Below are 17422 nucleotides of genomic sequence, written 5' to 3'. Positions count from 1 at the left end.
AAATAGAAATAGGATGAAAAATGGGGGTGGGGTTTAACAATACTTTTGATTATCTGAGCCCGCAGAGCAGAATGAACCCAAATAGGTGTCTTTGTAGGGCCTTAGATATAGGCCTTGACGCTTCCCATCAGAATTCCTTCTATACTCAAACGTTCTACTACAATCATAATATAATAGAAATAACACTAAGCGATAAAGTGATTACTTGCGCCCCAAGTAACTTCGGACTTCTTGTTATCAAAGCGTGTCGTGGATGGGTTAAGTCCACATAAGGTTCTTTTTTATGCCTTGAGGCCAAGGACTTTTGAATGATCAATCTTACATGTCCGAAAGTTTAGAACTTAGACCTGGTTTGAACTGTGAAGACATATTCAAATCAGATTCAAGAACTAAGAGAATCTTTTCATCATCTTACTAGAAATAACTTGAATACAACTGAAAGTATATAACATATTGCTAGGCTAATGAATGAAAAGACAAAAACAAAGAGGGTCGGGCAAGGCTGATCATCTTGCAACTTCCTATCTTTGTGGTTTATCAAGGGGTTTGAGAGGTTTAGAAAAGGAAGTAGGGAGTTGAGTTTACAGAAAGAGATCGATACTACAACAGGCTTTAGGATAGGTAGCAGAGCTATTACAAAGGTTTTTTATGAAGATTTATCCCGAAAATGATGAAGGCTTGGGCTGACTACAGCTTCGTTTGAAGGCAAATCTGGTTTTAAGCAGAGTTTGTGCTTGTATTTGTTTGTTTGATTGAGTGTCCTTATTTTTTATTTCTCTTTCTCCTTTTATAGACACTTCAGTTTGGCCTCCTGTAGCAATAATCTTGCCCGAATGCAGCTTGAAGGGTAATGACTCATCAGCTATTTACTTGTACTGCCACTGTAAAGTACTTTTGGGCTGATTAGCTAGCTAGTCTATACCACTTGGTCTCTAGGCAGGTGAGCAAGTGGTGCAAATGATCTGCACCTAGTCGGGAAAGGCCTTTTTTGCTTTCTGGGCTTGGGCTGGGCTTCGGGCTCTTCCCTTTTTCAAACCTTCCTTTGGGCCAACTCCTGCTTGAGCCCAAAGTTCAAGTTTTAATCCAAACATGAAGGATGTCGGGGTTGTACGGATTCACGGCGAGCGCCACCTGCTACTGCTGCCTGTTGATGTGGAACCTCTCTTCCCATGATTCTCCGATTTATTTATTTAATTTTTTTCTCTTTGATTATTCGAAAGAATCTGTTGCTGTGAATTTTGTATCGTCGCTCTTCTCCTATACAAAATAAAAGTAGAGGAAACAAAGGGAGGGAGCAAAGGGAGAAGGGTTTACGGCTCACTTGCTAGTCTTTCTGCGTTAGCAATTGAAAGCATGTCAAATTACTTATATACCCCTTTCTTCTTCTTTTTGTTTGTTTGGAAAATTCGTTATTTTTTTGTCATAATTTTTCTTTCTAAGGTTTATGCTTGGTTGGTTGAGAAAATAAATTTGAAATTCGATCATAATTCAGAATTTTATGTTGTTTTACAGCATTCTTGAAAGAAGAAAAAAATCATATAATTTTAACCCCAAAGAATTTGTTTAGTTGAAAGTGAGCAAAGAGTTGGAGCTCCAATCCAAGTTCAAATTCTCATTAGATGTACTCCTTGGGCATGAATTTATCCACTGGCTCTATTTTGACGTACTATTTGACTCGGGAGACCAAAAGTTTGTTTCTGCCTCATGCATCGAGGCTACATGAGAGAGGTATGTCACCAATGGATGGTGGGATACTTCTTTTAAAAGAAGTATATAAATGTGAGAAATTGGTTGTTTACTAATTTTTTTTATTTCCAAATGAATATCTGAAAAATAAAAAATTCATAATTAAAGAATTGTGCTACATCATATTGGAATGCTCATACGGAAATTACAATTTTTTTTTTGGTCAAATGATAGATTTGGAAATTACAAAACTATTTAAACATAAAAAATTATTGCAATTTATATATTTATTATATTTCAATATATAAAAGGGTTGTTTTATTAACATCCCACATATTGTTGAATACACCCCACATACTAAATACACCCCATATTTACTTTTTCAATCAAATTTATCTTAGTACACCCCACATACTATCCTATACTACCCTCACACCCCAAACTTTCTACATACATCCCACATTCTCTCATTATTCATTCTCACCACACCTCCAAATTTCAAGACTCTCGCTAAACATGTAAATGCTAATTATGAGGTGGACTACATGACATTCGATTGTTGGTTTATTTTACTGGTAGAGCACAAATCCAAAATTTGTATCCCTCTCTGTTACTCCTTTAGAGTCAATCTCACAAAATTTTGACCCAAAAAAGAATGATAGGAAATGGGTGAATTTTTATTTTTATTTTTTTCAAAATTATAATGGGAAGATTATATTGGGTTCAATTCTTTTTATTGTACAAAATTTAAAAGAAAGTAGTGCCAACTGCCAAGCTTACCACTTAGAGAAAAAATTGTTTATATTATAATGGATTTATTCTTTTTTTTTTTTTTTGAGAAATCGAAAATTTGTTTTGGTGTAGTTATAGATTTTGATAACAAAAAAATGTTGTAGTTCTTACAAAATCCATAATGAAGTACGTCTGGTTACGAATTCATAACATTTTTTTATTTTTAGGGTTTAGGTTTCTATCAATTTGGGGGGTTTTGTCAGTTAAGGGTTTTAGGATTTTAGGGTTCGGGTTTAGACAACCAATTTAGAGTTAGGGTTCATATTAGTAAATAATTTGTGTATTCAATTTTTTTTTAATTTTTTGGGGCTAAATAGTCATTTCATGTTAAGATACATGAGTGATTTAATAAAACATATTTATGTGGGATGTATTCAACAATATGTGGGGTGCTAATAAAAAAACCCTATATAAAACTACGAGATCCCACATCGCCAAAGGAGTGGATTTTCTATGTCTTATATGTATATTCTCATATCTTCTTAGCATGAGGCCTTTAGGGAGCTCACTGGCTTCGGGTTCCATCGGAACTCCGAAGTTAAGCGAGTAGCGCACAAGAGCGATCCTAAGATGGGTGACCCACTGGGAAGTTGTTTGTGAGTTCCTAAAAACAAAACCGTGAGGGCGTGGCCGGGGCTCAAAACGGACAATATCGTGCTATGGCGGAGTCGAGCGCGGATGTGGTGGGGGGCCGGGCCGGGATGTGACAAAAACAGTTTAGGGTTTAAGATAATTTCTCATTTGGTTCCTCAGATAATGTAAAACAGTTGAAAAATCATTTATTTTTACGCTCGAGATCATGTGTTCGAATCCAGGAGCCCAAGTGATATACAGAACAGAAGTACTAATAACCCTTTACATTCATTGCATCAAAGTAATACATATATGGCAATTCCTGACCATGACAAAAATATATACAACAAAACCTTCATTTGCAACAACAGTGAACAGAAACAACTTCACTACTTGTTTCAGATGCAAAAGATTTGATATCAAGTTCCACCCCATCCACGTCTTCTTATCCGACGGCTGCGCGAAATTCAGTTCAAACATCTCCTTGCTAATGTGCTCACCCGATTTACAGAAGCCGACCAGCTTCGCAACAACTTCAGCGCTTTCCCGCACGTTTTGCATGTTATGGGGGTCTGTCCACCACTTGTTCACCTCTGTTTCCCTCCGGGCGGAATCTCCCATTTCGCGTACAGCATTTCTCTCTCGTCCGCTATCAGCTTGGAACTCACCCTCTTAGCTAAGTACTCCCTCTATTGCTTTGAGAGCCTTGATGCTGCAAATTCATAGAACATCAATATTTCAGCAGATTATAATTCAAATATATGATCGGTGTCATTAGGGTACTAAAAATACTCGAAAGAATTTACCTGGCCGAAACGGAGCCTGCAGGTTCATCGCCTAAAAGTGCCGTGCTTGCATTACCAAGATCCGAGAAGTGTTGCTCCAACCATTGCAATCTTCTGAGTTCGACTTCCATGTAGATCTGGTCGGAGGGTTCTCCCTTGAATAACAGATAAAATTGGGGTGCGGTGTATGATCAAGACATGGCACGGATGCCACAGCATGATGATTTCCTTCCTATCCTCCTCAAAAGTCAACTCCCATGTCCCAGGAAGAGATTCATCAATATTATCCGTCTCATCGATTCCAGCTTCTTGATCTTTCTCCAATGCAATAACCTGAAGCCATATACAATGTAGTAATATATATTATATCGAACAATGCATCACTAGTACTCTTGAAATTGATGCTCAAGGAAATGTATCTTACCTGGCACAACAGAAGGTGCTTTTGGTATGAAAGCTTGGTCACCCGTTCTTTTAACTCAGTCACATAAGATTAGGGCTGGTTTGGTATTGTTGTGCTTTGAAAAAAAGCTGCCGTGAGAATAAGCGGCTGTGAAATAAATCAGCAGAGTGTTTGGTAAACTTTTTTGTAAAAGTGCTTTTGGAAAAAAAAGCAGTCTAATAGTGGGTCTTTTCATTAAAGAAGCACTGAAGCTCCGTGTGCTTTGAAAAAAAAGCCAGTTTTCCAAAGCTACAAATAGTAGCTTCAGCTTTTTCCTTTGATTTCAGCTTATTCTCACAGCAGCTTCCAAAATAAGCCATTTTTTTTCAGTTTACCAAACACCTAAAACCCTCACAGCTTTTTTTCATGGGTGCTTTTTTTTAAGCACCTCACTCCCAAACTAGGTCTACTCCAGATATTCTCCTCAGCTGCATTATTGAACATCCTCTGCATTTTCTTCACATTAACTGTGCTTGAATGCTGCACAACAGAACTTCCCTCTTTGGATGACTTACGGGTATCATTATTCATTTTCATCACTCTTTAGTGAAGTAACTTTACATCTCCCAGCCACTGTGTCATCACTAGGAGTTGCATTGTTGTTCTCCGGCGCCTTGTTCTCAGTCTCATAATCCATCACTCTACGAGAAGGGTTCAGAGGTGAGCAAGGGGCCTTGCATTCTGAATTTTCCTCACTATTTGAAAATGAAATAACCAGCTGGTCTTTCAATTTCTGAACATTCTGAAGCTTCCCTTCTAAAGATTTAATATCTTCTGCCTGAGTTTGCCATCGACTGATCTCATCTTTCAAGTTGGCCCCATCTCCAGTCACAGATTCTTCTGAAATGGATCTAACGGCTTGTATTTCCTTTATTTGAGACAGAAGCTTTGCTATAGTTTCAGCAGTTTCTTTATTTCCCAGCAGATGCAAAGCTACCTCCTCATGCAGTACTTCAAGTGCTCGATTTGCCTCATTGCCAAGCTGTTTCTGTCTTTGCTCAAGCTTTCGAATTTCATTCACAAGCATGGATGCGTCTGTTGAAGTAACTGATCTCCTTACAATTGCCTTTCTTCGATTTGCGCCTCTGGTTCGAGAGCGTGGAGTAACTGGAGTATCTCTACTATGAGTAGGAACTATTTCATTCTCTCCAGGAAAAGAAAGAAACCTAGCGACTTGACCAGAAGGTCCACATTGGTCCGACCCCTGGAATTTTGATATGTCAAAAAATTACATTAATCCAGATGCATAGTAGAAATCATAAACATACAAACAATAGTACCTTCTGCACTTTCTTTGCTTTGCGTACTGATTCAAGTAGTGATTGTGCAAGGTCTCTTTCTCGCTTTAGCTCTTCCTTTTCCCTTTCCATCTGTAAAATGAAGTTTCTTTACAGTTAAAACTTAAAAGTAAGCGCATACATAGAAGGACATTATTTATTTTGGATAATTTATCTGGGAGATAGGGGCAGGGAGGAATTATCCTTTTATCACTATTCCATATTTTAACTTTGGTGGATGGAAACCAAATGAGCAAACATAGTTTTGAATATACGCAAAAGAGCATGATTTTCAATCTTCGTTCCCTTCAATTGAACAGAATCTCTAGGACTCAAATATACGCCAAAGAGCATGATTTTCAATTTTCAATCTTCGAGGTTGACTAAAATATTTAATATTTGATAACCAGAAATTTTTTTGTATTTCCGAGCATCATACCTGTTGGATTTTCAAGTCTTTTTCTTCCAGTATAGACCTCAAATAAGAAGGCTCTGGACTTCGTAACTCTGCTTCAAGTCTGGCTACTTCCTTCTGCAAATTATATGCACAAGGTTAGGCTAGTTTTATCTTTAAGACTAACTAATTTGCAAGAAGGTATATGAGGTTACACAATCCAGAGAGGGAATTGCAGTTAACTCGTGTACCATGTTTATTTTCGCACTATTAGTGACTTCCTTGGCACTAGTTCCAAATGAGAGTGTGTTCCTTGTTTGCTCTACATGACTCAAGGCTGGGCTTATGGTGCATATAATGGCTGTCCGAGCATTTCCCCCCAAGTGAAGACTGCAGTAGTCGAGTAAGTTTTGAATCCTTATATGGTATGTGACCACTTCTTTTCCCACCGCTGTGAAAGAAAGACTTGTTAGATAGCTTGCATGTACTTACATTTTCAACAAATTACAATACAGGAATTCTCCATTATTATCTCAAAAAAGTACTCTTCTTTTTTAGATACCACTGCTGAGCATGGACTTTCATGCTCACAGTGAGTACCGTATAATTTCACGAATTTGTGTCTGTTTGCGTAAATTGGAGCTTTCCATGCTAAAATGCAAATAAGTTCAAGGTTTTTGTTTCCACCAAAAGAAAAGGCAGGATTAGGATAAGTTGAATGTGACTATATAGCACAAAACTAAAGGAACAAGAGCTACGGATGCTCTAAGTCATCAACGTTTTGACAACAGCTTTACCTTAGCTTCCTGATAACGGTTGTGAGTGTCAACAAGCTACGGTTAATGTGACTGCCTTCCTTCAATCTTGTACCATCTGCATTTGTTTGGGAGGCATGTTCGCTTCCAGCAAGGTCCACAAGGTTCTGCAGATATCCAGAATTCTAGTAAAATACTAAAATTCCATGGAAGAAAATCTCGTTCTTGTTTGCTACCAAAAAACCTGAGTGAGGATAAACATGCCAAACTCGCTCCAAAAGCCTTCACAGACCCTGAACTCTCCCGGAGGCTGCTTTCTATGGTCTGGAAAAAAATAAACAAATTGGTGATTTTACCCTTATGCATGCTCGAGTAAAACAATGCTTGTATGCATGATGGCTTATGGCTGCCACCATTAACATTGTTCTGCAGTGGAAACTTGACTCAACTTAAAATTTGTAACCCTAGTTTCCAACTCAAGAAAGGAAGAACCGAAAATAAAGGAGGATGACAAGCTAATAATACGGTCTTCATGAAGCACTATATAATAGTCAACCTTTCATGAAACATTTTAAAAAATATAAATTCGTCATGTATACCAACCTTATTATCTGATGTGATCTTGAGCTTTTATCATTTAGGGCAGTTTCTCCCACTTGCCCTTGAGCTGCAAAGACAACTTTACAATTAGATCATACAAAACAGAAAATATGATGCACGGATCACCTTATGCAATGCATGAAGGTTTTAACATTTTGTGTCCAATTCTCATTCAAATGGGAAAATATGTTCACTGGATGATAAGAAGTTACTGCCAGTAGCTTAGGAAACACGATTACAATCAGATGGTTAACACCACATTTATTCATTGGAACAACAATTGTACACCATCAATTCAACAAATCATCTCAAGTTTTGGACAAACACCTTACAATTTGCAATGAACTTAAATTAACACATTACCTTCACAAATTCCAATTAAGTGCCTCAAATGTTCGCCATTCTCAACAATTTCTTCCTGTGGCTTGTCAACTATGGTGCCTTTCTACATTAAAAAGGGGGAACGAAATGTTAGAGCATGAAAAGGAATCCATTTGATCTCCATCATGATAGTTTCTTGTAAATACCTCAGAGTCATCCAAAAGCCGAAGTGAGCCAGATTTGCGTTTCAGAAGATCAACAACAGTTTCATTGTAGATCTCCAAAGCAGAAAATTTCAAAACAAAATCCCTTTCTGGCGTCTACGAGATCAAAAAGAAAGCAACAAAGGCATAAGCAACAAAATGGTTATAGCTGTAAGAGCTTATAGAGCAATCAAACACCAAGACCAAAACATCAATTACAAACACAAAGAGAACCAACCCAAATATATGTACACAAGAAACCAGAAAGGAAAACATACCTGCAGCAGTGCCAGAACTCGAAGCCATTGCAGCAAACTCTCAGTGATCCTTCTCTTCTCTTGCAGAATATTAGGAGCTCGACTCATAGATAGGTTATGGTCCAATCTGAGCGTTAGTTCTGTGAGAAGAGAGACCACTATATATATACATATAGACTTCACCAAAATAGATCAGGATTTCCTATCAAAATCCTCATTGGAAACAAACACTTGTTTCCATGTCCTGCAATCTGATCTCAATGCTAACTAAAATCCTTTTTCTATCAAGGATCAGCATTCCTTTCATCAATAGGACTTTCTATCCAAATTGAATACCTATAACCGGTCTTAAAACTTCTCAATCTCATACTCATATTCTTACATTCTCCCACTTGAGTATGAAAACAGTTTCAAGCACTCAGTTTATTCAACCATACTCAGATAGAAGTGATCACTAAGTCCTGTTAACAAAAGTTTTCAATTACAACTAATCTTACATACATTTCAAAATGTAGAACTCTGAAACTCTTTATCACAACCATAATGCAAAATAGTTTTCAAGAGTCACATACATTCAATTTGTATTTTTACCATGGTGAACTCGATCAATATCATCAAATGAGCCAAACAATTTGCTCCCACTATTTCACATCATTGACAGCAAGAATAAATAATTGCTCCAAACAATGCATGAAACGATAATTCAATAACAACTGCTTAAACAGTCAAACTGTCTTTCAAGCATCAAATGAACTATCAAGTTTTATTTCTCAGAAAAAAACAACAGACCATTATATCAAGTCTCATTGGAAAATAAAACAATCTAAAACAAAACTATCTAACGAAACATTAGCCTTAAGCTTTATTGAAATACATAACACCTGTTTTTCATCACTGCACCAGCTCTCTAAACTTCACAGCAGCAACTAAACAGTCAAATATGTAACAATGGATCACTCCCACTGATCAAATGATTCAAGAACCCCCATTCGCTAAACATGAGTTTTAAATACCCCAATAGGTAATGCCTTGGTTAAGGGATCTGCTATCATCAAATCAGTGCTTAGATGCTCCACTTGTATAGCCCCTTCTCTAACCTTTTCTCGAACCTTAAGAAACGTCACATCCATCAATCTAGAAGTTGAAGTTCTTCTATTGTTTTTGGCAAAAAATACTGCAGAGTTGTTATCACAATGCATCTTAATAGGCCTTTGAACAGAATCTACAATCCTTAAATCTGTCAAGAAGTTCCTTAACCACACAGCCTGTTTCATTCCTTCAAAAGAAGCTATAAACTCTGCCTCCATAGTAGATGTTGCTATTATAGTTTGTTTTGCACTTTTCCATGAGACTGCACCACCTCCAAGCATAAACACATAGCTACCTATGGATTTTCTGTCATCTACATCACCAGCTAAATCTAAATCAGTATAGCCAACTAACTCTAGATTCTCTTTTCTTCCATAAACCAACATATATCCCTAGGTTCTTTGCAAGTACCTCAGAACCTTCTTTGCCGCTATCCAATGAGACTTTCCTGGATTTACTTGAAACCTATCTAACATTCCTACTATGAATGCTATATCTGGTCTCGTACAAATGGTGGTATACATCAAACTGCCCACTAAAGAGGCATAAGGCTTGTTTTTCATTTTATCCACCTCAACGGATGTCTTAGGACACTGAGCTTTAGAGAACTTGTCTCCCTTATTCACAGGCACTTCACCATTATTACAGTTTTCCATGTTGAACCTCAGCAATACTTTTTCTATATAACCCTTCTATGATAATCCAAGTAACTTTTGGGACCTGTCTCGAAAGATTTCAATGCCAAGCACGTAGTGTGCCTTTCCAAGATCCTTTATCTCAAATTCTTGCTCAGTATGGCCTTGGTATCATTAAGAAGCTTTATGTTAGAGCTTGCAAGGAGAATATCATTAACATACAGAACTAAAATGATGAAGCCTGAACCTGACCATTTGATGTAAATACAATCATCTAATTTATTTTCCACAAAACCAAATCTTGTAACAACCTGATCAAATTTCAAAAACCACTGTCTTGATGCTTGTTTCAGTCCATAAATAGACTTGTTAAGCTTGTAGACTTTGTTTTCTTTCCCCTTTTCAACAAATCCAGGAGTCTGTATCATGTATATGTTTTCTTGGAGTTCACCATTGAGAAAAGCAGTCTTTACATCCATTTGATGCAACTCTAAATCGAAATGTGCAACTAATGACATTATAAGCTTCATGGAGTCTTTGGAAGAAACAGGTGAAAAGGTGTCATTGTAGTCGACGCCTTCTCTTTGAGTGAAACCCTTGGCAACCAATCTAGCCTTGTACCTTTCAATTTTGCCCTGAACATCTCTCTTAGTCTTATCAACCCATTTGCATCCTATAGCCTTGATTTGGGGATTAGAATCCACCAATGTCCATACTTTATTTTGTGACATTGATTCTAATTCCTCCTTCATTGCTTTGTTCCATAATGCATGTTGAGGACTGTTCATGGCCTGGGAGTATGTAAGAGGATCATTTATATCGCCAAAATCAAACTCACTCTCCTGCAAATAACATAGTCATTTGACATGGTAGTCTTCCTGATTCTTGTTGATTGTCTTAATGGAACTATTAGTTCATGAATAGCTTTAGTGGTTGAATCTTGTTGAACTTCAAAACCGGAAATTTGATCTTGTTGTGTTTGCGTTTGTAAACTTAAATCTGGTTCCATCCTGTCTTGAATAGACTGATTCTCCTCCAACTGAATTGCAGATGTGGGAGTTATCAAGATTTCTCTATAATTGGTTTCAGAAGAAGCAACCTCAGTGTGATTCTGTTCTTCAAATATAAATCTCCCTTGTGACAATTCTGCAACATCTTGATCCTCAAAGAACCTGGCATTATGAGTTTCTTGAATTCGAGTGTGACTTTGAGGACAATAGAATTTATAGCCTTTAGATTTCTCTGAATATCCAATAAAGTAGCATGTGACAGTCCTTGCATCAAGTTTCTTCTCATTGGGATTATATATTCGAGCCTCAGCTTTACATCCCCAAACATGAAAATGATCAAAGCTAGGCTTCCTCTCATTCCAAATTTTGAAGGTGTAGATGAAACTGCCTTGGAAAGAACTCTGTTTAATATGTAAGTTGCTGTCTTTAATGCTTCTCCCCAAAGAAAACCAGGCAACTTTGACCTTGTCATCATGCTTCTTACCATTCCAATCAAAGTTCGATTCCTCCTTCCAGAAACCCCATTTTGTTGTGGTGTCTCAGGTGTGGTATATTGAGTCATAATACCTTGCTGTTCAAGGTAATGAGCAAAGGGACCCTTCTGTTGTCCAGCCTCAGTGTACCTGCCAAAGTATTCTTCTCCTCTATCAGATCTTAATGACCTTTCCTAGTTGTTTCTCAACTTCAGTTTTGTAGACTAAGCAATCAAGAACTGATGACTTCTCACATATCAGATAAGTATAGCAAAATCTTGAGAAATCATCAATGAAGTTAACAAAACAAGAGTTTCCACATATGGTCTTGGTTGGAAAAGGACCACAAATATCAATGTGTATAATTTCCAGCAAATCATGACTTCTCTTAGCATCTAGTTTTCTAAAATTAGTCATCTTGCCCTTGACACAATCAACACATTCGGTTGCAGTATCAAAATTCATTTTAGGAATCAACTTGGCTTTGGACAACTTTAGCACTCTTTCTTTAGATATATGTCATAATCTTTTGTGCCAAAGAATAAGGGAATCATCACCGCAGTGCATCCTTTTAGTGCTTGTGTTTAAAACATGTTGAAGCCCTCTAAAGAATTTGAAATGTGAACTTTAGCGCTCCTACTGCAACCTTAGTTTCTTCACCACAAAGACATTATAATTCTTGAATCTAGTTTATTTTGACATTGTGAAGCCCTCTAAAGAATTTGAAATGTGAACTGAGCATCCAGTGTCAAACCACCAAGAATTCACAGGTATCTCAATCAAATTTGATTCAACACAAACATTGACATTTTCTACACCCTTGCTTTTAAGATAATCACTGAAGACTTGACAATATTTCCTTAAGTGTCCCTTAGTTTTGCAGAAGAAACATCTAAGTTTGGCGATATTTTTAGTTTTGACTTTAAGATTGTTAGATCCCTTAATAGAGTCCCTTACTTTGGCAGGTGCATTTAACTTAAAAGAAGTAGGCTTAGAATTGGAATTCTTACTCGAGTATCCAAAAAATGAGTTGAAAGCTTTTTTCCCTTTGTCTGACTGCACAAAGTTTACTGCTTCAACATCCTTTGTTCTCTCTTGCTTTTATCTAGTCTCCTCTTGCACACATTGTGCTATTAGCTCATCAATATCCCAATTCTTATCTTGAGTGTTATAAGACACCCTTAAATGACTATATTTGCTTGGAAGAGCTTGGAGGATCATGAAAACTAGTTGTTTCTCTCCAATGTTAACATCTAGAGAGTTTATAGAGCAATCAAACACATGGAAGAGCTTATAGAGCAATCAAACACCAAGACCAAAACATAAATTACAAACACAGAGAACCAACCCAAATATATGTACACAAGAAACCAGAAAGGAAAACATACCTGCAGCAGCACCAGAACTCGAAGCCATTGCAGCAAACTCTCAGTATCCTTCTCTTCTCTTGCAGAATATTAAGAGCTCGACTCACAGATAGGTTATGGTCCAATCTGAGCATTAGTTCTATGAGAAGAGATGCCACTATATATATACACATATATATACATATCAATGTATTAAAAGCGTGAGGCGTGGGCGAGGCGTCCGAGGGGAAGCCCGGCCTAGGCGTGAGGCGAAGCCTCTTGGAACCTAAAATTTAAATATATATTATATGTAAGTATATTTATAACAATATAATACTTTGTAAAAACAAATATAATTATAACTAAATCAAAGATAATATCATCTTCTTTATTACTAAGTCTAGTTGTACTTGGAAACTATGTCATATAGTCTCAAAATGTTATAATTATTTATTTTATTGTAAGCAATTACAGAGAACTTTAAGGAAAATAAGGATGAATGGTCACAATTATAGGAAAATTTCAAGCAAAATAAAGGTTTAATGTTGCAATTATAAGTAATTTAAAAGGAAATAAAGGTTGAGTGGAGTATTTATAGGGTATTTAAAATGATATAAAGCAATAATTATGGGAGTTTAAGGAAAATAAAGGGTTGAGTGGAGTATTTATAGGGTATTTAAAATGAAATAAATGGGGTGAAGTATTTATAAGGTATTTAAAATGAAATAAATGATGAAAATAAAGAGTTGAGTGGAGTATTTATAGGGTATTTAAAGACAAAAATTAAAAAACAAACTCAGCCTAAAAAACCCTAGCCGCTGTCTCCATCTCCATCTCCATCTCCTTCGCCAGTTTCTTGGTCTGCAACTCAAAAACAGCCCTGCAACTAAAAGAAATCCAGATTTCTGCAACCTAAAAAAGAAAAAGGGATGCCCAATTGATGCCCAGTTGACGCCTCAGGCACGCTTCAGGCGCCTAGGCGCGCCCCGACGAGCCTAGGCGAGTATTTCGCCCACTCCCACAAAACAGAGGCGAAAATGGTGAAGCCCCGCCTCCAAGGGCACCTAGGCGCGCCCTGAGGCGAGTTTTTTAAAACATTGATACATATAGACTTCACCAAAATAGATCAGGATTTCCTATCAAAATCCTCATTGGAAACAAACACTTGTTTCCATGTCCTGCAATCTGATCTCAATGCTAAATAAAGTCCTTTTCTATCAAGGATCAGCATTCCTTTCATCAATAGGACTTTCTATCCAAATTGAATACCTATAATCGGTCTTAAAACTTCTCAATCTCATACTCATATTCTTACAATAGCAGTACCAAGAGGATTCCAAAGGCTATATAAAAGGTCATGGTATGAACTTTGACTTACATTCTTGATGTGTTCGAAGATGTCCCTCACTGCATTTTCGGTGATTCCTCTCATGGTAAATGTCTTACCACTACTAGTCTGCCCGTATGCAAAAATTTTAGTTGTCAAAAGAAAATGTGGCAACTTTAGAATCGGCAGAATATCATGTTGCACAGGATATAATGACATAGAAGTGTACGAGTTAGTAGCTAGACGTTCAGTTACCGTTCATTCCTGTAATTGCAGGAATGAACCTTCTGAGTTGAGCACATCAGGCCAAAAACCTTATCTGTCGCATTTAAATCACAACAAATGAGTTACTTGAGTAAAAAAAACTCTCTCAGAAACTTGACTTCGAAGAAAACAAAAAGGAATGTATCAAAAATTACAATATCGTACATCAAATTATTTTCACACATCGAAACCTCTGCGTGGTTAACAGAATTCAGCAGCAAACAAAATAAGACTAGCGAAAGCACAAGAAGAATATGAAAGTTTTCATGTAATGCTTACCAAAGGTGTACGGGTTTGAAGGCCACTCATGATCCGGATTCTTGAAAAATATAGTGTGCTCATCCAAGCAGTCCAAGCTATAAGATCATACATTGCCTGCTCTCGCCTGTTCAGCGGCCTCAAATGAACAGTGACCAAAATTTTCTCCTCCCTGACTTTTGAGCCACCCGGAGTGGAGCACGGAGTCCTTCGTAGCTTAGCCGACAGAGTTACTGGTGTCCCCGGCATCATCTTCACTTACTAACCTCCACTCTAAGAACAACAGAAGCCAAATCAATCAAAATCATCACCGATCATAAAAATTCACATTTTCGATCTAGAACAATCTAGAGAATTCCTAGAGATACTACTTTTCTTGGATTGCAAAATTTAACCGATACAAATTGGCGAAAACGAAACTCTAGCTTCAACAACAGAATCAAAGCATTAGCATAAAGAAATTGTTGAATTTTAGATGTATATTTTCTTGTATAACATTTACAAAGTTGAAGCATATATATGAGAAGGTGACAGAATGAGTAGCCAGCAAGCAACCTCCAATCAATCTCCTTAAATCACTCCTATAAGGGTTACCAACTAATTACAATAACAAGGGAACACAATCCCTTAATTCTAGACTAAAGCAAGCTAGAAATAATTTCTTGAATAAGACCCATGCCTTAGCCGAGAGTAAGGTAAGACTGATTGATTTGCTCCATTTGGACTTCCATACCTTACCTTAGCTGCTTCTTCCAACACTCCCCCTCAAGCTGGATCAAGGGGATTCGTTGAGCTAAGCTTGAACAATAAACGTTGAAATTGAGAAGTAGGAAGATATTTTGTAAAAATATCAGCCAACTGATCATGATTGCATGTGTAATGAGTGTTGATAACCTTCGATTGAACTTGTGCTCGAATGTAATGACAATCAACCTCGATATGTTTAGTCCTCTCGTGAAAAACTGGATTAGAAACGATATTCATAACAGCTTGATTGTCACAGAACAAAGACATAGGCTGATTGCTTGGAAACCCTAAATCTGATAGAAGAGTTTTAAGCCAAATGAGCTCACACGCAGTGGATGTTATTGCTCGATACTCAGCCTCTGCGCTTGATCGAGCTATGACGCTTTATTTTTTGCTTCTCCATGTGACTAAATTTCCACCCACAAATATGCAGAAACCAGTGGTTGACTTACGATCAAGGAAGTTTCCAGCCCAATCAGCATCTATGTACCCCATGATAGCAGTGTTACCATTCCTTTTCATCAATATGCCTCGACCAAAAGAGCCATTGAGATAATGAAGGATTCTTTTAACAATGCTTAAATGAGCAATGATGGGAGCATGCATGAATTGATTGGCAAGGCCCACGACATAGGAAATGTCAGGATGTGTGATTGTGAGATAAATCAATTTTCCAACTAATTTTGGATAGTCAGTGAGATTGGTGGAAGCATCATTTTGCATGTCGAGTTGAAATTTACTATCAATGGGAGTTCGAGCAGGCTTACAGTCGACCATACCAGCATCCTTTAGAAGATCAAGAACATACTTTCTTTGATTTAGAAAGAGTCCATTATGAGATGTGGCCATTTCAATGCCAAGAAAATACTTGAGAGTTCCCAAGTCCTTGAGAGCAAACCTGACTAGGAGGGCATGCTTGAGGGAATTAATTTCCTCAATATTGTCACCTGTCACCATGAGGTCATCAACATAAATCAAAACAACTAACTTACCTACTGAACTAATTCGAACAAAAAGAGGGGAATCAGCATTGCTTCTGTAAAAGCAAACTTCTTCAAGTACTGAGCTAAGTTTTGAATACCATGCTCGCGGAGACTGTTTTAAACCATAGATAGATTTATGAAGTTTGCACACCATGTCAGGATCATGGAATTGAATGTGACCCGAGGGCAACTTCATGTACACTTCCTCTTCTAGCTCACCATGCAATAATGCATTCTTTACATCCATTTGATATAAAGGCCAAACTTGATTTACTGCATCAGACAACAATACTCTCACTGTGTTCATCTTGGCAACTGGGGCAAAAGTTTCTTTATAATCCACTCCATAGGTTTGAGTAAAGCCACGAGCTACCAAGCGAGCTTTGTGTCTCTCAACAGTTCCATCAGAGTTGAATTTTGTCTTATACACCCAACGACTGCCTACTGCCTTTTTTCCTTGAGGAAGCTTAATAACACTTCAGGTTCCATTGTCATCGAGAGCTTGAAGTTCATTCTTCATAACAGTTTTCCAAATATCATGATTCTTTGCTTCTTGAAAGCTCTGTGGATCATGAGTATTATCTAGGGCACTGAGAAAAACAGCATAAGATGATGAATATTTTTTTGAAGTGACAAAATCTGCAAGAAGATATCTTGTAATATAAGTAACATAATTAACAAGCCTGGATAGAGGATGACGATCTCTAGTGGGATTCCTCCGAGTTGGAACTTGTGTTGGAGGCAGTGGCTCGGAGATTTGAGATAAGGACTTTGTATGTGGACTTGGAGAGTCATTCCCTGCATCTTTTTCTTGAAAAGAATGGATGTTAGGTAATGGAAATAAATCATGCAAAAACTCCCCCTGATTTGTATCAACCACTTCCTGTGTAAGTAGGGAGTTGACTCATCAAACCTAACATCTCTAGACACTACAAGCTTGTTAGTGATTGGATTATAACACTTATAACCCTTTTGTGTGGATGAATAACCCATGAACACACACTTAACAACCCGAGGATCAAGTTTGTCACGGTGAGTAGGATGAGTGTGAACAAGACATATACACCCAAAGACCTTTAAGTGAGACAAATCAATCTTTCTCTCCTTCAACCCTTCATAAGGAGATTCAAAACCTAGCACTTTGCTAGGAAGACAGTTGATGATGTATGTAGTTGTAAGTACTCCTTGTGATCAAAACTTCTTAG

The 17422-nt window shown here is 37.4% G+C and overlaps 1 pseudogene; it reads right to left on the bottom strand.

Annotated features, from left to right (window-relative positions):
• Nucleotides 1-3324: 3324 nt before the first annotated feature.
• On the bottom strand, nucleotides 3325-14943 carry LOC103454864 (kinesin-like protein NACK2; annotated as a pseudogene).
• Nucleotides 14944-17422: the final 2479 nt, after the last annotated feature.

This window comes from Malus domestica, chromosome 02 (assembly GCF_042453785.1).
Source record: "Malus domestica chromosome 02, GDT2T_hap1".
In the NCBI taxonomy this organism is placed as follows: Eukaryota; Viridiplantae; Streptophyta; class Magnoliopsida; order Rosales; family Rosaceae; genus Malus; species Malus domestica.
Note: the sequence above shows the minus strand (reverse complement) of the source record. Positions and strands in the feature narration are given on the sequence as shown.